Consider the following 21,320-nt stretch of genomic DNA (forward strand, 5'->3'; position numbering starts at 1 on the left):
ACTGTCTCTGTTTTGCAGATGCAGCGGTGTTGCTTTTCTTCCGGAATATGTGTTCATATTCACTGTAACTCTGCAGCACCACGTCAAGTTCAGCTGGCGAAAAATACGCAGACCTCTTTTTTTTCACGGTTGCCATGGTGACTCGTAATATCTGCGCTCCATTGATAATGGCTTCTTATAGTCGCGGTGCGCACGCTTAACTCCGAATCAGTCCACTCAGAGTTGATTGACCTAACTCGGATCAGCTTCTCTGAAACAGAAAACTCAGAGTTGTTAATCTCTCGATTGACCAACTCAGAGTTCAAGTTTAACCTCAGAGTTGGTTGAACCTCCTTTCTGAAACAGGCCCCAGATCCGTGCAAAAACCTAAATATACATAATATAAACATGGAGGTTATGTGCACACTGTATGTTGAATATTATACTGCACATAATAAATCCATATATACAAGCTTTCAGGTTCTGAGGATTCATAATTTAAAGAATGAAGAGGTGATTTTAAGTTTCATCTGTTATTCTGTTAGGATAGTCATGTTTTGTGAGTTCTCTCTTTCAGAGTTTCACCTGGTTTATTTGCAAATTACCCACAGCTGTGCGTAAAAGGGTCTGTCAAATTTCTTGTAGTTTTAAGTTCCTGCCAATCGGGCCAGGTCTTCTGAATTACATTTTGGGATCCCTCACCACAAGTACCATCTTGACGGTATGATGCAATCTTTATTTTTGAATTATTAATCACAATCTTGGCTTACTTCCTGTTTGTAGTATTTTTGTTGGGCTTAAATTTTTTCATTGAGTCACATTAGATTTCTTTTACCTGGGGCCTGTTTCACAAAGGAGGTTAAGTGTAAACTCTGAGTTCATAAACCCTGAAATCAGGGAAACCCTGGGTTTTCCGTTTCAGAATGGGAGGTTTGTTAAACCAGAGAAAGCAGAGTAAGTCAAACCCGTTTCTGAAAGAGAGGTAACTTTTACTCGGAGTCAGTATCCATGGTTACTTATGCTGTGAACCTAACCTGGTCGGGAGCAGGTTTTATTCTCCAAACTCGAAGTTTCTGCCGGTCCCCTCCCCTTTTTAAAGACGAACGACATATTTTTCGCTTTAACCTTCATTGCCCACATTTCCGTCACACAGAGACGGTCTAAGTGACAAGAATGGCTTGTTCTTTTTTGGAGGACCCAATAGACGAGGAGGCTGCATTAATTCATAGAGAATTATATTTACGTCGTACGAGGATTTTGAGAAGACTCGATTTCTTTTTCACTTTTAACTGCTGCCATGTTCTTTTAATTCCTGCAGGATTGCATCTACGTGAAAATGAAATCAGGGACATTGAATTAGATTAATGTAACAATTATTTTTTGGAAACACAATTTGCTAGCACTGCTTACTTTCTTAATCCCATATAAACCTATACCACTTGATCAATACAAGGGTAGTGTTGCAGCGTGTGTGTGCTGAGCGGGGTGCGATCCACGAGAGACAAGGGGAGGGGCGATTGCAGGTGCAGATGGGGGGGGGGGGGGGGGGGAGGACGGAGCAGAGGTGTGTGCGTGGTATATATTGTGTGTTCGGAGGACGGAGCACTTAGTTAAATAAAGGGAAGGTGTCATTCCCGCTCTGGAGGTTGAGGGTTTCCAACGGGAAGTGAACCCCGAAGGAGAATTCCCTTCAGCCCTGAAGGAAATCTCCCCTGCGCGTCGGAAAGACGAGAGAAAAGACTTTTGAAAAGTCTTTAATATTAATACATGCAATTGTGTTTTTAAAAGTGAACTTTTGTCTACTGTTGAACCTTTCGCTGCACGAAGACTTCTCCTTTCTTTTCAAAAGAAAGGAGAAGTCTTCGTGCAGCGAAAGGTTCAACAGTAGACAAAAGTTCACTTTTAAAAACACAATTGCATGTATTAATATTAAACTGACCAACGTTTGCTAGAGGGGAAGGTTAACAAAAAAGTCCTCTAAACATTATCAACATTAAATGCATTTTCCCCCAGATTGGTTCTGTACACTATGCAGCATTTCATGCATTTACACCAGGAAAAACACTTCAAAAGTACACCTAAATATCCCCATTTTTTATTTCACTCCTTACGCTATTTAAAAAGTTGTTACAGCCAATATTTTATAACAATGATTTAAATGCAAACTTAGGCATTAACTTGAGCAGCTATGTTTTCCACGCTAACTGTCTCTGTTTTGCAGATGCAGCGGTGTTGCTTTTCTTCCGGAATATGTGCTATTATTCACTGTAACTCTGCAGCAGCACGTCAAGTTCAGCTGGCGAAAAATACGCAGACCTCTTTTTTTCACGGTTGCCATGGTGACTCGTGATATCTGCGCTCCATTGATAATGGCTTCTTATAGACGCGGTGCGCACGCTCACCTCCGAATCAGTCCACTCAGAGTTGATTGACCTAACTCCGATCAGCTTCTCTGAAACTGAAAACTCAGAGTTGTTAATCTCTCGATTGACCAACTCAGAGTTCAGGTTTGACCTCAGAGTTGGTTGAACCTCCTTTGTGAAACAGGCCCCTGGTCCTTTTGCATTTCTTTCTGTAACCCTTGTGCTATCCTAAGCACTTTAATGTTGGGAGCTGGGTCATCTAGACCCACTAAACAGTGCTCTGAACCTATTTTCTTGAATGATTTGTGATCTTGACTGGTGTCCATGGATTACATGAAATCTTTCCACCTTTATCTGCCTTTTTTAATGGTAGGAATAACATGTCAAAGTAAGGGTGGGGTCATCTAAGACAGCACAAGGGTTAAATTCTTAAATATGCTGTGCTTTAAATTTTCTCTTAGTAATTGTACAATCTGTTGTCTTGAGACATTTGTTATTTTTATATCAGTTTTTAGTTGACTTTATATTAAAAATGTTCCTTTTTTATTCCCTTTGTTTGTTTAAAAAATAGCTGTAAGTCCCTACCAAACATCTAACTCCAGCATGTGTCAAAAAGCCTGATAGGGTATTATATCCAATAATAAACATATTTTCTTAAAAAAAAAAAAAAGAAAAAAATCACATGGCAGTAAATTATATTTTACCAACAGTGGGATTATGACAAATCTGGGTACAAAGGAAGATCTCAGTGTTTGCCATTGTGCACATTTTTTTAATAGGCTTACTAGTTTTACTTAAAGTATCTAACAAATAAAATAAAATGAAAAAGTTGGTTATCATTTGCAAAAAACAAAAATTATAATAATAATTACAATAATCCAGTTTGTGTACTCCTTTGCTGTGTTGCATGTGTGAGTTTTTGAGATTTGATTCGAGTAGGAGTGAATAAAGTATATGTATCTAAAGGATGATTTCTTTTAAGTTGGAAAATGTACTTTGCTTCATTTCTAGTTCAATAAATTTTTTTCTCATTTTTCTTTACTCAACTCTTACTGTTTGTTTGAGTCTATGGTGGCTTTGTGAATCACGCTCTGATGCCGTCCCTTTTGTGTGGCTTTATTCTTTCACTGCAGCTCCACATTACCTATAGCTGATTGAGCCAAAGACGGGAAAATAAAGAACTCTTTATGACAGATGGTAATTTTCTTTAGACAGATCACTCCCATATTCAGAGTATTTATGATGATTAATGTAAGAAATATGCTATCAGCAGAGATGACAAGCTTTTCACTAACTTTAAAACCATCGTCAGTCAATCTCCTCCATGCCATATCTGCAGCATGTACATGATACATCCGTTGTTCCAAATTTACATAAATCCCCAATCGTCAGCTGATCTTTGTTTTCATGCTATAGTACTGGGTTTATTTTCTATGGTTTGAACTTGACAGTTTAAACTAAAGAAAAGTATGAAAATGTTCAATTATGTCTAAATAAAAATTTAGAAATTTGGAAAAATTAAATTTTTGGTTTGTTACGCCTACAATAAACAAGGTATTGAATTCAGTTCAACTTTATTTGTATTGCACTTTTCCTGCTACAGAGCATCTCAAATGAATGAGAAGGTTTGTCCAAACTTTTGGTCTGTGACTAAAGAATACAAAACTTCAGGACAGTGTTTTTCAATCAGTGTGCCGCGGCACACTAGTGTGGCATGGGAGATGGTCAGGTGTGCTGTGGGAAATTGCCCATTACCATCTCCAGGATATCAGCTCTTTGTACATCCAAACAGGCCAGATAAAGCACTGAGTAATTAGGAATATGAAAGATCATAAAATACTTTTTTCTTTGTGTTTATTTGATTCTATGAAAGACACTTTGAGAAGAATGACGGTACCGCGATTTAGCCGCAGCTTTAGCTGTTTTCGGAAAAGTCCCGCCCCTTTAACTGTCTCCACCAATCATTCTTGGAGTCTTTTTATTTTTTTATTTTTTTGGTGGTATAGCTTTTCACAGAATCCGGTGTCAGACCGTGGAACAAGTGAAGAAAACAATGAAGCTCAGAGAAGCGAGTCTGTCTGCCATCTGTGGCAGTTTTTAGCACTTCATCTCCCATGAAGCATAGGTTTAAAGTGACAGCGTCTCAGCATAAAATGAGTCTTCTCTGATAAACGTCTTGATACCACAATGAACACACATCAAACAGTTTTTAAATCTTCTTGATGAAATCAGAGGTCAACAGTTTAGTTCTCCTTCAAGGTTTGTGTTTATTAACAGCCAAACATCCAGGAGTTTGGCTGGTCCAAGTCATCTTTCTAACTGAAACACTTTTCTAATAATGTCTCTTGTCTCCGGCTCGTCTCGCGCCCCCAGCCGTCCCCCAAAGTCATCTGGATGAAGATCTTTTGCTGGACTTTAAATATGTAGTTGTAGCGTTAGATAAGCTGATTCTCTCTAAGAGTTCTGGTAAATCGCCTGTCCGTCCTGGGGGAGGATCCCTCCTTCATGTGGACAACCCTGAGGTTTCTTCGTTTTTTGCGGATTCCGTTTTTTTCAGGAGTATTTCCTTACCGCCAAGGGGGTCTAAGGGCAGGGATCCCAGTTTAGTTTAGTCTGTTTAGTTAAAGTTTTAGTATTATCCTATTGAATTTTATGCATTTGTGATCCTTTTTGATTGTATGTTTACCTTAAAATTTACCGGCACAAAGCCCACTGAGACGTCTGTTGTTGTGAATTTGGGCTAAATAAATAAAACTGAATTGAATTGAAATGAATTAAGGTCTGGATTATTTTAATGTGAAATTTAAGAAGTAATAGCAACATTGAAGAACCAGGATTGAGGTGAAGTGGCCAAAAGACACAACTAAACTAAATTGAAACAATGTAATCATCTAAAAAGAAATAAAACATTTTGTTAACGTTTACAAAGACTTCATCTTTGATTAAGACAAGAGAAAACCTCATAAAACTTCAACATGTTCACTTTTTGTGTAGCTACAAATAACATAAATTTTATTTTTGTGTAAATTTTATCAAACATATTGTGATCATATAATTGTTAAAAAAAATTAGTTGCCAATGCACTAATATTGAAATAAAAAGAAAATCACTATTTAGAAAGAATATATTTGTTGTGAGATTACATAAAATTGCATGTTAATAAACTGAAGGGAAAAACAACTACCAGGGTAAAATTTTAAATAATTTATTTGAAGAATTATTACGGAAAACTGACTTAACTTTTATCACAACTTTTAGAAAGAAGAGCTGCAACTTCCAGCTTTTTCTGCCACTATTATCACAAAAATGCACGTGAGATTGTGGAGGGACTGTACATCAATTCAGACTATAGAGTTTCTCCTTGTTTAATTCTTGGAGGCTGGTGTGCCGCAGGATTTTTGTCAAGGATAAAGTGCGCCTTGGCTCAAAAAAGGTTGAAAAACACTTCTTCTGGAGATACTAACTAAAATATATAGAAGCCAAGTAGGAATCGTAGAATGGAAGTGGTAAGAGGAAAGCAAAACAGAAATCTATAGGTAACACAATTTAGGGCAAAAACACAAGGCGAATCTGATTTTAAAATGGTATTTTCATCATTGCAGAAGTTACTCCTTTCCATCAAAAGGGTGCAATGTAACTGATCTTTTTAACTTTTTAAAATTGCTGACACAAATCAAATTTAGTGCATGGTTTACCTAATGGTGGTCAAAAAATACTTAAAACTTAAACGGAACTGACACGTCTGATTTTAATGCCATAAGATTCGCCTGAACATGAAGAACGTGAGTCAATTTTGACTATTCAGTCACAAACAGCCTCGGGGTTCAGGTTATATTTATTTTCATTGCAGATTCATTTTATTTGTTGTGCTGTTTGTTTGAATCAATTCTAATTAATGCAGAAAACATCAATCCCAACACTGTGACCGAGGGTTCAAGCACATCAAAATGCAGGAAAATAAAGATGACATGGTGACGGATCCAGATCAGCAGCATGCTTGGGTTTTGGTCTTAAATTTCTTAAAAAACAAATTCATTTAAAACATTCCTACCAGCATAAACATAAAAAAGACAACTGCAGCTAATAGTCAAAAATGATAATAATGTGGAAGTGTCTAAGAATATGAAATAGGATGTTGCTTACAAGGATATTTTGTTTCTTTTTTCACTTAAGAAATTGTATGAGTGAAAAAAAAGTAGTGACGAGTAGTGATTCTGCCGATGCTTCCCCATCGCTTGCTTGCTGTATTTGTGACCATATTATTATATATTGCTAAGATTTTTGCGATCCAAAACATAGTTATTTGCAGATTAAAGCTTTATTATCTATTTATTTGTTCTTTCCTTGGAATATGGCTTTATAAATTCTTAATTAATCTTGAACTTTCTCTGTTTCTTTCAATTCCCTACTCTTAAAATAGAAATAAATTGAAGTTTAGTGCTCTTCTGCCATGCTGTCCAAAGCTGTGAGAATACAGTAAAGCAATGCAAAAAGATGTATTATTGTCAGGATCAATTTGTTTTTGGAATATAAATATTGTTTGGTTGCAAATGGTCTTTGCAGCCCAAGAAGTTAAATTTGAATGCTTCCACAAGGGTTTGTTTCTTAATTTATAATCCAGAGAACCTTCAAGGTTCTGCTAAAACTAAAGATGTTTTTGAGCTTTTTTCTTTTTATTTAACATTTCATATTCAAAGGTGATTCATCATTTCTCCTAAAGCACTAAAGTCCATTTTCTTGTTTATTCAAGCCTTAAAGTCCAGTTTTTTATAGCTTCAGATCATTTAAGTGATTACGCATAAATATGACAGCAGTGGTTATATTAGTTTAAAGATTGGGCAGTTCATGGGGAAATTGGAATCTGTTTTGATAAAAGTTGTTCCTTTAAGCATATTGGGGCACAATCCAATTTCATATTTTGCTTCACAATGTTAAAATCCAAGGGAAATTGGTCAGAGTTTATATCATAAAGCTATTGTTTGTTTACACCAACGGCAATAAAACAGACGCAGAGGTTTTCTAAGGTTACTTGTATCTACGAACACGTCTGCTTGGTAGAGAAATTGAGAAACAGCAAGGTTCGGGACCTTTCCTATTTGTACTAAAAGTTTCCCTCAGAAGACGGAGGAATAGTAATTTTGTCTAGGGGGGGGTCTATTTGCTTTGCAATACGCTAACTTTTGCAATGTATGCAAATAGCTTGTTAAACAGCCCAGCTGAGCTTTATTCATTTATTTGATTTGTGTGCGTCTTTAGTGTCGGTGTTGGTTCTGCAGGATTATTCAGGTGGATGGAGAAAGCCCTCAAACTCCAACATTTAACACCTTTTGGCATGAATTAATACGATACATAAAATGATTTTCAGCATTTGGTTTTGATGTAAGAGGTTTATGAAGAAAAGCATTAAAAGAAAATCCAGCAAGATCCCAAATTTGAATGGTGATTTGTGGTAACGTGTTTGTCTTTAAAGGACAAGACACATCAAACCATGTAGGGGGATACTGGTGGCTTGAATCTAACCATGACAAATGAAATCTTTACAATGTAATAAGATTGTTTGTCTATTCAAGTGGTATGTATTTATAGTAGCAGTGTGAAATTATGCCGTTAATTAAAATTAATTACAGACAGATTAGTGTGTTGTTCTAAAATATAAAACAAGGGTCCAGCTGCTTAGACTACGGTCACATATCCCAAAATACCAACACGCGGCAACTTAAATGCAAGTTTTTCACCAAATTCGGCAGGGGCGGTGTCATTTCTAGGCAGCAGTTGCATTTTTACATGTTGCACAGCGTCCACCAAGGCTTTAGGAAAAGGTTCGAATTAAACGTTTTTTTGACATTGGGCAATGGTGGGTGTCACGAAGGCAGCAGCACGATAAATGACTGATAGGACGGTCTCCAAGGTCCTCAAACATGTCTGATTGGACGATTTCAGACTCAGATTCAGTTGGTTTATGCTGATTTTGCATACACTACTACTGTAAAGTTTTGCCATCGTACTGTCTAACTACTGCAATAACTTTGTTCCTTTAAAAAAAATGCAGTTTCCTTGAGGGGGTGAGTATTTTATGAATCATACAATTTTCTTTTTACCATTGAAAGATAATTAAAAAGAAGGTGGTAGTCATTTTCTTTTTTCTTTGTATTGAAGATGCATGGATGCCAAACCGTATTTGACTCATTAGTTTGTGCACATTGGTTCTATTTCTTGTTGCACCATATGTCTCAAAAAAGAAATTGGTTGTGTATGCAAATGAACTATGCATTTAATGTGATGCAAATGTTCCTTGAATTCTCCTTTTTATACATGCAAGCATGGGAGCCCACAAATAAACACCTGCTCTTGAATGACTTTCACGCGTTTTCGGCACATTTCGCCTCAAGTCAAGGCATGACACAGTCTGATGCAAATTACTTTAAGTAAAATGGCAAAAAAAAAAACAAATATAAAGCTTGTATTGCATATTGTGCCAGTAGGCTGTTGCATTCATTATTGCCTCGGAAAATTACAAAAGTGTCCCCCTTAACTGGAAAACTATTTGTGACTGGCTTTTGGTTAAGTGTGTGTTTGATATTAATGCCTGTGTGTGTGTGTGCCCGCGCATGTGTGTAGATGCTGATGTTAAAAGGCAGCTGTGTAAGTGTTTGTGTGTCTGAAAGTATAAAATATTTACTAGTAATACTTTTCTATATAGAAGGAGCGCATTATACAGACGGCAAAAGACAAAGAACCCCCAAACCTCTTAGAGAGCCATAACTGAGTCTAACCATACCCTTTGGGCACACGGTCTGAAGTGCCTGTCAAAGGGAAATAAAAGTGTCAAAAGGAAGGAAAAAAGTGGAAAATGAGGAACATAAAAGATTCACGGAAGCACAGTCAATATATGCTTCTCTTTTGGTTAACGCTCCTTTTTGTTTATCTGCCCTCTTCCATTCTAGTTTACTGGTTGCAGCACTTTTATCTTTGTGTGCCTCCATGAGATTAAAGAGTCTGCGGGCGCCCAAGCAAAGGCCTGCCTATTTGGGCAACAGATGTATTGTGTTGTTGGAGAAAAAGAACATCTATGCATAATTATCCTTCAATTCTGACATCGTCTTTCATGGCACCTGACAATCTACCAAGGAGATGAATGAAAGTTTCACAGGTCATGAAGATGACAAACCGGGTTCTCTGGAATGTCTGATCCTTCTGTAATCAGTCTGTAATTAGTCAGTGTAATACACTGATGCGATGATGATCAGATCATCATTAACGGCTATGCATCTGGTGAAGACACGAGGCTGATTATAAACCTTTTTTTTCCTCCTTATCAAGAGATTCTGACATCTGAAACTCATCTGCTCACCTTTTCTACTGTCATCCATCTCACGATCTTTCCTTTCATGCCCCTCTCATTTATCCATCTGATAAACAGGTAAGTGGCTAAGAGGTGGGATTATCCATCATTGTCCCTCTGCAGTACAGATAGTGACTCCATATTTATGACTTATTTTTCTAAAAGGGTCACTGCTTGGTGCTTATGAACCCCATATCCAAATGGCATTTATCTGTATCAGGATTTGAGTTTTGGTTATACCATTATCTGTAAAAAAAAAAAAAAAAAAAGGAAACAAATATGCAGAAAAATACAGGAAATATTGAACATTAATCTTTAAATTATAGGTGTGACGAAGTAGCGTCACAGGTTGCAGGACAGAGCCTGAACATGAGCCTTAGTTATTTTTGTTTTTTTTTCTCTTTTCTCCCAGCCCAGTAACAGTTTATAGTTTTGTGGGACAAATCATTCACATTTCATGTTTGTTTAATTCTAAGGGTGCACACTTGGTTTTAAACAGAATCTCACTCACCATCAAAGTTTTCCTCCACCAACAGCCAAACCAGAGCCATGGACACATCAGCATTTATATCCACAGGAAACAGGAAGTGACTTCAAATGTCAGAATTGTTGTTTTTTTTGCTTTGTTCCCGTTCTTGTCTAATTGATTTTGTTTCAAACCGATTTCTGTATTTCAACTGTTGTTGCTTTTCTGTTAAATATCTGTAAGTTTGGAATTATGTTGATGAATCTTCTAGTAAGTTGTTTTAAGGAAGTGTTTGGAAAATTGGGGAGGGGCTAGGTCTTTATAAGGGGTGAACTTTTCTCAGTTGAGGGAGAGCAGTCTTGGTTGCAGTGGTGGGAACAAGCGCTTCCAGAATCAGCTGAATACTTTGTCTGATTATTTTTTGTTTGGGGATCAATAAAATCCCATTTTTGAAATTTTGAGTCTGCTGGCTTGGCCATCTTATTTCCGAGTTATTTATTTTTTTTGCTGCTGAGAAGAACCCTGTCACAATAGGTTCAACCAGTCATGGGTAGAAATTTTAAAGCAGCGGCTCTACTCCAAGCTCTCTCCAATCTGCCTGTTGACCTCCTGCTTCAATCTTCCCTCACTGGTGAACAAGACCCCAAGATACTTTAACTCCTCCACCTGGGGCAGGAGCAGTCCACCCACACAGATAGGCCAAGCTATCTTTCCCAAAAGCCATGGCCTCAGACTTAGCCGTGCTGACCATCATCCCAGCCACTGCACAATCAGCCGCAAACTGCCCCAATGCATGCTGGAGGTCCTGGCTCCATAAAGCCAACAGGACAAGATCATCTGCAAAGAGTAGAGAAGAAATTATGTGCTTCCCAAACCAGACACCCTATGGCCCCTGGCTATACCTAAATATTCTGTGCATAAGGTTTACAGTGAAAAAGGATAACCCAGCCAAAGTCCAACATGCACCAGGAACATGTCTGAATTATGTCTATGTGAACTAAGCTCCTGCTCCAGACATGCAGAGACCAGACAGCCCCCAGTAAGGCTCCTGGGACCCACAGGGGCAACCACAGGGAAAGCTGTTGAACCTCATCTTTCAACTTCTCATTATATACATATATATTTTACTTGCAAGTCTGCTTAGCTGCCTTCCTTTTGTAAAACATTTCGGATAAAAGCTAAAGGACTAAATCTTTTCAGATCTTAAAGGTAATATTGAGCCTGGAGTTTGTTTTATTTCATGTACAAATGCAAGCTTTTCTTTCTCTGAATATAATCCTACTCCATAAGAAAGGCAGACAAATGGTGTCCGTTGTGGCGGATAAAAGGATTTTTCTAAAGTGCCTCAATGCTGTGTGACTTGGTTGTGTGCGCGTGTTTGTGTGTGTGTAGCTTCCAGTAAAATGAAAAATTCAGTCAACATCTCTACAGATCTTTGGCTCCATTAGATGCAAAAACAGGACTTTCTTCTCTGCATTTCTGAATAACTTGTCAGGCTGTTGCACACAAGCAGAGCTGTCACCGAAAATTAATGCCACTTTTTTGTCACTGCAAACATTCTCGTAAGATGTCTGCAACTATTAATGCAAAATGAATGCTTGAAACATGCAAAATGAGGTGCTTTACAGATTTGAATGCATACTGTGCTCTTGCTTAGTAGATTCCAATATTGTTTGTGAGGCATTTCTGTAATATACACAGCTTAGTATAACATGAGGGATTTAATATCTGAAGTATGAAAGTGTGTTCGCACGTTTCCCTCGGCGAGCATAATCAAACTGCATTCACTGGTCTGTGGTTGGCAAAATCTTTCACCTTTTTGTCATTGGGTTACATGCTCATTCATCCGCTTTCTTCTGCTTCTGGTTGGGAAAATTACACACGTCAATGTTTCTTATTGGTTTCTAAAATCACTACAGGCAAGAGATAAAAGTGCAGACATAAATAGCCTCCCTTAGGATCACTTCCTCATCTACACACAAACTGTCTCACAGTATCTCCATCCCTCCAGTAAACAAACAGACACAAACTTACTAATGTTTACCAAGAGGAAAGCATGATTTTGGATATTTCTAAACATCGTTCACTTACCATTTGCCTCTGGGGTAACTGCTTTTTGCATCATTTTCCATATTGATGAGGGATAAATGCACTACATTGCACACTTCTATTTAAGAAAGACCAGTTTAAGATAAAAATTTGAGTAAATAGGTATTTGATGTCTTTGCTGATTTCATAGGTTTGCTCACCTAAAAAAAATGAACAGTCTGTCATCTTAATGGTAAGTTCATTTGAGTATTGACAGATAGAAAATCAAGAAATCAACTCTAAAGAATTTATATAAATATATTTGCATTTCATTGAAGGAAATAAGTAAACAAAAAGAGTTCTGGTTCAGACATATAAGTCATGCTATGTTCACACCGGGCTCGGATAGCGCGATTGAGTAAGCAATTCCAATGAAGTCTATGTAAACACACGTATGTGCACATTTCAGGCTTCCATGTTCAAAACTCTTGCATTCATGCGTCGCTACTTCGGTTTTTAAGTCAGTTTTCGCGCTTTACGTACAAATTTTGTGTCCATTGAATATTCGTTGAAAGTTTAAACCAGTTAAACTTTGACCAATCGAGTCTCAGATTTAGACATAAGGGTAGTGTTTGAATTGCCAACCAGTTGAAAATTGATCACGAAGGACAAATTAATACTTGTGGTTTGCGCCCAGCCAGAATTAATTGACAAAAAGTCTTTCATATGTTGGAATAGAGCCGTAAAAGAAAATCCCTGATGCAAGATTCACAAAAATTGCACCACTGATTTTTTTCATGACTCACAGCTTGGACGGATAAATGTAGGTATAGGAAGCGGCCATAGAAGTATTGGAGCAATTTGTTTACAGCCTTTTTGAACACTCCACACATGCCTTGCTTTAGACTCTCCTAATCAAGATAACACCTGAATTAATGTACCTGTTTGAACTAACAACTTGTAGAACAGACACCTGCACACAGATTCAGTCAATCAATCAGACTCCAAACTCTCCAACTTCAGAAAGACTATAGAGCTTTCAATGGATTTAAGGGAGGATCTTGTAGACGTGCATGTCGCATGATTCTCTGAAGAAGTCCAGAACAATATGAATAACAAAAACTGGTATGAAAGCCAGGAGAGATTTTATAGGGTTGTTACCCTTTGAATGGAGTCTTCCATTGTGTTTGCCTCAGACTGACACTCCTTCTGCCCATTTCTCTTTAAAACCTCTGCCATGATGAGAGTGAGGCACCTTCTTATATACCTCTTTTGCCACTCCCACCTAATTAGGCACTCTACTCAGAAGAAAATTATAAAGAAAACTATTCTCATTAAATATTTAATATTTCCTTCAACAATATAATTCACTAATGTCCTTTATAAAATTGACTTCAACCACAATTATTTCCCCTTAAACAATACAAAGAAAAAACAAGACAAAAACAAACAAACAAGATAAATTAGGAATAGCTGTTTCAAAGACTGACAACAATATATAAACAGAAAAAACAAATCCCTCTCTCGGGTTGGCTGTCAATGAAGGGGGCGTGGCTAAGATGCTGTTGCTGCTGAGCTGCTGCTGGGCTGCCGTGAGTAAGCCCAGCAGCAGAAGTAAAACTACTGATGACCAAGTGTGCACCTGAGGTCTAAACTGTAAAAATGATGGGTGATTTGTAAGAAACTTTTGTTTCACAACAGAAGAGTTTGATTGTGACGTGGACGCGCACACCAAACTGTGTGTTTGTGTGTGTATGTGTGCTCACGGTGCTCGCTCAGACAGAGAGACGGAGCTGTTCCGTCACACTGCACAAGGCCGGAATGGACTTCAAAACCATCAGCAAGAAGCTGGGGGTTAAGGTAAAACCGGTTTTGTTGCAGTTGGGTCAGAATACAAGAGCATGACCATCAATCCACCTATTGGGTCTGGGACTCCAAACCAGATCTCACCTGGTGGAGTTTCCATAATCATTAGAACAGTGAGAAAATAAGCCTAAAACAACTCAGTATGAGTTAGTTAATGATCTCAAAGCAGTTGAGACCACAGTCACCAAGAAAACCATTGGTTATACCTTATGCCACAATGGTTTGACGTGTGCAGTGCTTGCAAAGTCCCGCTGCTTAAGAAGTTTGCCAATGAACATATTGATGATTTATTAATGAGTCATTGGGAGAAGGTGCTGTGATCAGATGAGACCAAAATTGAGCTCTTTGGCATCAACTCCACCTGTCATGATTGGAGGGAGATGAATGCTGCCTATGACCCCAAGAACACCATCCCCACTGTCAAGCATGGAGGTGGAAACATTATGCTTTGGGGATGCTTTTCTGCCCAAAGCTACTTCAGCATGTTGATGGGAGGATGTACCATCAAATCCTGAATGAGAACCTCATTCTATCCGCCAGGAGGCTCAAAATCGGCTGTGGGTGGGTCTTCCAACAGAATAATGACCTAAAACAATGAGGCAGCAAGGCAGCCAAGGAATGGCCGAAGAAGAACCCTATCATGGTCATGGAGTGGCCCTCCAGACTTCAATCCTATAGAAAAACCTACGGAGAGAGCCGAAGCTCAGAGTTGCTAAGCAACACCCACCAAACCTTAATGATTTAGAAAGAGTGGACTGCAATTCCTCCTAAAATGGATAAAAAACCTGTTCGTCAACTACAAGAAGCATCTGACCTCTGTGCTGCTAATGGGGCTTTTGGCACAACACAATAAATCTTTCTGGGAAGAGGGTTCAAATACTTACTTCCCTCAATTAAATGCAACTATTTGTATGTGCATTCTTTAAATTAAAGTCAATGTCTTGATTTTCTTTATGATTTTCTATCTCTCTATTCAAGTGAATCTAACATTAGAAAGACAGATTGCCATTCTTTTAAATTGGCAAAGCCAGAAAATCAGCAAGGATCAAATACTTAGTTCTTCCACTTTACTCATAAAAGTTCAACATGCATTTGCTTTTTTTGGTATTTGGAGTTCTTTTGTTGGTGTTTTTATGGTAGTCTTGTTTTAAGTCTCAATATATTTATTAAGCATTCTTTCACAAATTGTTTTCTTTTTAATCACACTATCAGTTGGTCTTTTTGGAATTATTTTTAACAATATAGACTCCACTAAAGATGCTTCATGTTCCTCCTTGTCGAAACAAAACTTTGCCACACTTTCTACAGAATCTGTATAACCATCACTTTAATGATGTTTTTGCAAACCTCTTTTTCTTGAACATTAATTTTAATGTCACTTCCCCCCAATAAGCTATGACAGGCCTGTCATGACAGACCCTGTTCTACATCCTTAAGAGAGCTTCCAAGAGTGGAGTGTAATTACCATCAATTCAAGCAGAGAAAACAAACACATTAAGGGCGATGTTCATTCCTGATACTGTAATGTTTGGGAAAAAATACATTTTTAAAATTAGTTATGAAATAGTGACACATGAATTACCAAAATTTTTCTGTTTTTATTACAAAATCATTTATTGTGAAGGCAAACCTAGATTTTTGTGGTTGATGTTGTCATCCAAACCTAAAAAATTATGGATTTCTAGTGTTTTTATTTTATTTTTTCAATTAAAATCTACTATTGAACTGTGTCAAGTCACAGGTGCTGCTAAAGTAGTAGAAATATTAAATTTTTTGTACCTTCAGTAACTTTACTGCAAATGTCTATTCCTGTATTCCCTTTACTGTCTGCCTTAATTACTATCCTTGGCTGTGTGCTCTCCTTGAAACCAAATCTGAGAGAAAATCTAATTAGAAGCAAATGTAATGTAATTTTTGCCTGTTTTTCTCACCTGAGTCTTAACCTGGTTTTTTCAAATGCCTGATAGTCTTGAGGTTTCCTCAGTTAGAGAAATACTGACTTCTTATGTTAACTGCTTTAGTTTTTAAAGTCAAACTTTAAGATCTCTTCCGCTGTCTTTAGTCGTCTTCTTTCAAAGTAGCTTCTTTTTTGAAGATTTTTAACTTGTCTCTTGCGTATTCAAGATAAAAACCCTTTTTTTACAAAATGGAAGATGTATAAATCAAAGATTACGTCCTCGAAAAACACTCTTTTCCTCTAAATTTACTTTTTATATGTGTGGATCAAAGAATCCTTCTCTGACAAGGATGTTGATGAATTCAAGTTTCCAGATCGGCTTCCTCTCAATGACCTTAGATGGGAATTTGTTTGTTTGATGAGATGTGGTTTAAATTCACAGTAAGTACGTCCTGTCAAGAACTGATTGGATGATTACTAAAACTAACGAGCTCATTAATTGTTCCAATGCGTTTTAATCAAGGACTACAGAGAAGGACTACAGAAGCAATTCAAACGCGAGAAATATTTCATCTGCGTCCTCATATTGGTTAATCAGTTTTCAATATATGGCTGGCGAACAAAGTTGAGAAACTCAACTTACCGAAGGTGAAAATGAATATTTCATTGTTGTTTTTGTCCTGCTCTGTTTTAAAACTACTTCAGTTGGGATCTAATTATCAAAAAAATGGCGAAGAGCGGAACTTTGACTAAATGAGACGTGGTTTCTGTGTTGTTGTTTTTTTCTCTTTATCTACCACTTTGTCCCCCTTGTTATTTTCCATCTTCATAGCTGAACTATGTCTCCATAATAACAATCATCACCACAGCCATTCTAGTAATGGCCTCAACAACAGACAAATGGTAAATCAATAAGCTCAGACCTTGCCGCATAATTGGACTGTGCCATTTTCATTTATAAAACAATAACTTCATTAGGCAGAGACAACCCAAAGAACAGAGGTGCTATTGTTTTAGAAGTGTACAGATAAAAAAGGGGAAGACTGCAGCGTGTTGGCAGTGATATGGTCTAGGGAGAGAAAAGGGATTGATCTCTAAGTAGCAGGTAGGGATTATGTAATAGAAATAATTTGCCAAGCTGAAAAGAACTCAGGCAAGATCTCAGGGTCTGTGTTTTTATTCTTTTGAAGTAGGAATCCCACACTGTAATTAGCTGTACTTTTCAATGTTTCCCAGTGCAAAGCAGTGTCTATTTCTGCCCAATGTTATATTTAATTAAAACGCAAAACAGGAAAACGATGTTTGTCTTATTTTCAAATTTAACTTTATTTATATAGCAATGTTCCTGCTAAACACTACCTCAAAGCACTTTACTAGTATAATATATGATGATAAAACAATAGTAATTAAAATAGCAATAATAATAAAAAGACACAATCTGATGAAAATTGGGTTTTTAACATGTTTCTGTGGCATTTTTCTCATGATGTAGTACACATAGTACACATAGTAATAAAGTTATGCTTAAAATTGCATTTCCGAGTATTTCTTCATTCAAATCGTGAATTAGGAGCAGACACAAAAGCTTTTAGGTGTGACGCAGCAAGCCGAAAGCTCCCTGCTCCATTCCATTCTGATGCATCCTCTTGTAGACGGTGACACTCATGTACATCTTTGTTTTCCTCTTCTTAACTGGTATTTGCTTCAAAATGTACGACTTGATAGCTCTGATATTTATCGCCATTTTTGTGGTACCAATAATATTAGTTGGGAGGTGTGAAGAACTGTAAGCCAGCGGGTGATCATGTGATTTATAGTCTTTAGCTGGTTAGCCCATTTCTTTGGACACTGTGGTGAACTGCCTTTGCACCTACCCAAACGGATGGTCCAAAAAAGAATCTCATGTCTAGACTCAACAGCCCCGGTGTAAAAGTCTCCTGTTTTTTGGGGGGAAGAAAAGTCAAAACTGTCCTGATATTTAGTCTTTGTCCATCGTCTGTTTCTCTACGGGGAGGTTTTAATATAATTCTATGCAGGATCGATTCAAATTTGTCTAAATATCACTCTGTCAATAGAACAAATAAATACATATAAACGAAAACTGTTTAAAAGATCTTCAACAGATGAACAACTTTGTCATCAATGTTGTTCTGACTTTTTTATATTCATTCACCTTTATGAAACAAAAAGCCAAACTATAAGAAAGCTAACTGTCATGGTGAGGGGTGGCTCGAGAGCCGGATGGACCCAGACGCAGAGGCGGAGGCATGAGGATCAGGGCTAGTGGGTTTTAATGCACAAAAAGAACAAACAAAAGCGCTGCAGAGCAGGATGACAAAACCCAAACGAAAACTCACTGTGGCGTGGCGAGGAACAAGAGACTTGACAGCAAGACATGAACACCAAGACTGAGTTAATGGACCAGCACAGGAGGAAGGCAGAGACGAGACTTAAATACAGACAGGGCAGACAAGACACAGGTGGACACGATCAGGGCAGATGGGGACCAAAGGAAGTAAAACTCAAGAAACAAGACAAGACAGGACCTTACAAAATAAAACAGGAAACAGAAAACAAGACGAAAAACAAGACAGCAAACTCAAACCATGACACTAACAACAAAAACACAGAAAAGATCTGCTGTGTATCAGCGATCCTGGCAACATTAGAACATGTGGACCAAGATAATGAAGTGAGCTAATAGAGATGATTGAATTTTGCATCACCGTCAATTATGGTTTCACCTTGACTTACTTCATTTACAAGCAGAGGTAAGAACATAATAGTTTGTCTTTCTGAGACGCTTAATCTTTGGTCTTCTTGATGATCCTCTTTTCTCATTGGTCTGTCTTGTTGGTACTATACACATATAAACAATTACTGAAGTATGTGTTTTAGGAACAGCAGTGACCATAACTTGAACTGTTTCATGGGAAAAGGAGAGACACTCTCACAGTTTCTCCCAGAATGTTTTTGAGCTTAAACAATTGGATCAAAAACGGCGGATGTTTAATCGCCCTGGGGGTGGTTGTTCTCTTCATGCGGGTGTTGGGGGGGTTCCGGCTGCCGCTGCTGCTGCGGCGGGGGTCTTGATGTGAGGATGGCTGGGCACTCTCCCACCTTCTTTTTACATTCCATCCCTCATTTTAGAAGAACATAAACACTCACTTGAGCACAGGTGTTAGCTCACCTTTGCACAAATATTTTGCGTGATTGAATGAAATATTTCACACTAGTTGGTTTAAATGCATAGGTATGCATTTGGGAACATTATTTGTATTGGGTACAGGTATTTTTTTTTTTCATTTAGTGGGCGTGTGGATAGCCCCACCATTATAGACTTGTAGTACATCTGAACCAGACTGTAATGAGTATAACCATCCAGCAACTTGTTCCTTTATGCTGCTTCATGGACCCCACCCCCTATAATCACCCTCATATCCCCCCTCTCTCTAACGTCCCTCTCTCTTCTTCCCTCCTTTCCTTTCCTTCTCCGTCCGGTCCAACACAAAAGATTTTCAAATACGATTAAAATGAATTAAGTTTGGTCTTGATTACAAAAGGGGTTTATTCAGACGTACCTCATGTTTGTCAGAAGATTCATAACCCCTGTTGTTAAAGTAAAATACAGTAAACCCTTGTTTTTCGCGGGGGTTACGTTCCAAAAAGAACCCGTGATAGGCAAAATCCGTGAAGTAGAAACCTTTTTTTTTTTAACAATTATTATACAATTAAATTCTCTATTATGCATTGAAAAGAAAAAAACAAACTGTTTTACAGGCTCATGCATTTTTTTTCACAAATAAAAGTACTTTAGAAAAGGTTTTTCAACAAATAACTTCTGTACTGTACTGTTAAATAATAACTTTAATCATCAATGTGAACAGAAGGCTTCAAATCGCGGAGATTAGCCCCGCCCACCGCGACCCGAGAGTGAGAAAATTTAAAATGATTATTAATGATTATTATTATTAAAAAAATACAAAGTACGGTCAGACAAATAGTGACTCAGGTGTATTTCACTGCTTTTGAGCCGCTGCATCCTGACTCCGCTCTGCAGTGTTTTCTCCCTTAGAAGCCCGCGGTGCAGCTGTGTTTGTTCAGGAGAAGAACACAGAGATTGACGGTTGCTGTTGTCGCTCTTTTTTCCATGGGTTATAGAGAAACTCGAAATTGCAAGATGATTTGCACGTATCTGTTGTAAATTTGGCAAGCTGTTTTACGTACGTGTACATATTAAACTGCAACGTTATTGACGCACAGGTAGAGAAGTGGAGTGACTTTTTAGCCAATCAGAATGCAGAACACAATGCACGATGCAAATCCGTGAAGTAGCGAAACCGTGAAAAGTAAACCGTGTTATAGCGAGGGATCACTGTATGTCCAACACAAAAGGCCTTCAGCTCTCATCTGTCTGCCCAGCTGTTGGTCAGGACAAGTTAAAAAAAAATTGGATCAGGATCAATACATTTTTGCATGAGTTACTTTTGATAATAACTTTACACTGGGATAATTCAATTTGTGCCATTCTTCCAAATTACTTCTACAATAATAATGCACTGGTCTGTCGTTGCTTGCTAATCTAATGCTATTAACATTGAATGCAAATTTGAAACCTCTGCCTCGCTTTTGACACGCAACCAATTCTTCCCCTGCAGGAGGAGCTATCGTTGGCCTCTCTAATAATATAATATATTAAGCGCCCCTCTCACCCTTCCGCGAGTGGTTTCTCCTCCAAGCTCGGGTCCTCTACCAGAGGCCTGGGAGCTTGAGGGTCCTGCGCAGTATCATAGCTGTTCCTAGCACTGGGCTTTTCTGGACTGAGAGGTCTGAGGTCTTTCCAGGTATCTGTTGTAGCCAAATTCCTCCAGCTCAGGGGTTACTGCCCCGACTGCTCCAATTACCACAGGCACCACTGTTACCTTCACTTTCCAGGCTTTCTCCAGTTTTTCTCTGAGTCCCTGGTATTTCTCCAGTTTCTCATGTTGCTTGTTCCTCTATGTGTGTGTGTGTATATATATATATATATATATATATATATATATATATATATATATATATATATACACTATTTATCCATTTTATTTAAACTTCAATTATCAACGTTTAAATGTAAACCTTTTTGACTTGCTCTATAAAAAAATATTGCCTTTCATAGTCCTACATTTAGAGCATCACCAAAGTTAAAAGTGAATTGAATATTTGTTGCAGATATTGCGTTTTAAATACTTATTACAGGAGATCATGCTTTCAGTTTTCTTTGCTGAATTTCTACAAATATATCAGGAAGTTTTTGGCCTGGCCATCAGGAGCTAAACTTTAAAAAAACAACTGTAAATCTATATTCATCATATTTTCGCTATGCCACATATGAATAAA

Source organism: Oryzias latipes, chromosome 19, assembly GCF_053564925.1.
Source record: "Oryzias latipes strain Hd-rR chromosome 19, Olatipes_Hd-rR_3.1".
Classification (NCBI taxonomy): domain Eukaryota; kingdom Metazoa; phylum Chordata; class Actinopteri; order Beloniformes; family Adrianichthyidae; genus Oryzias; species Oryzias latipes.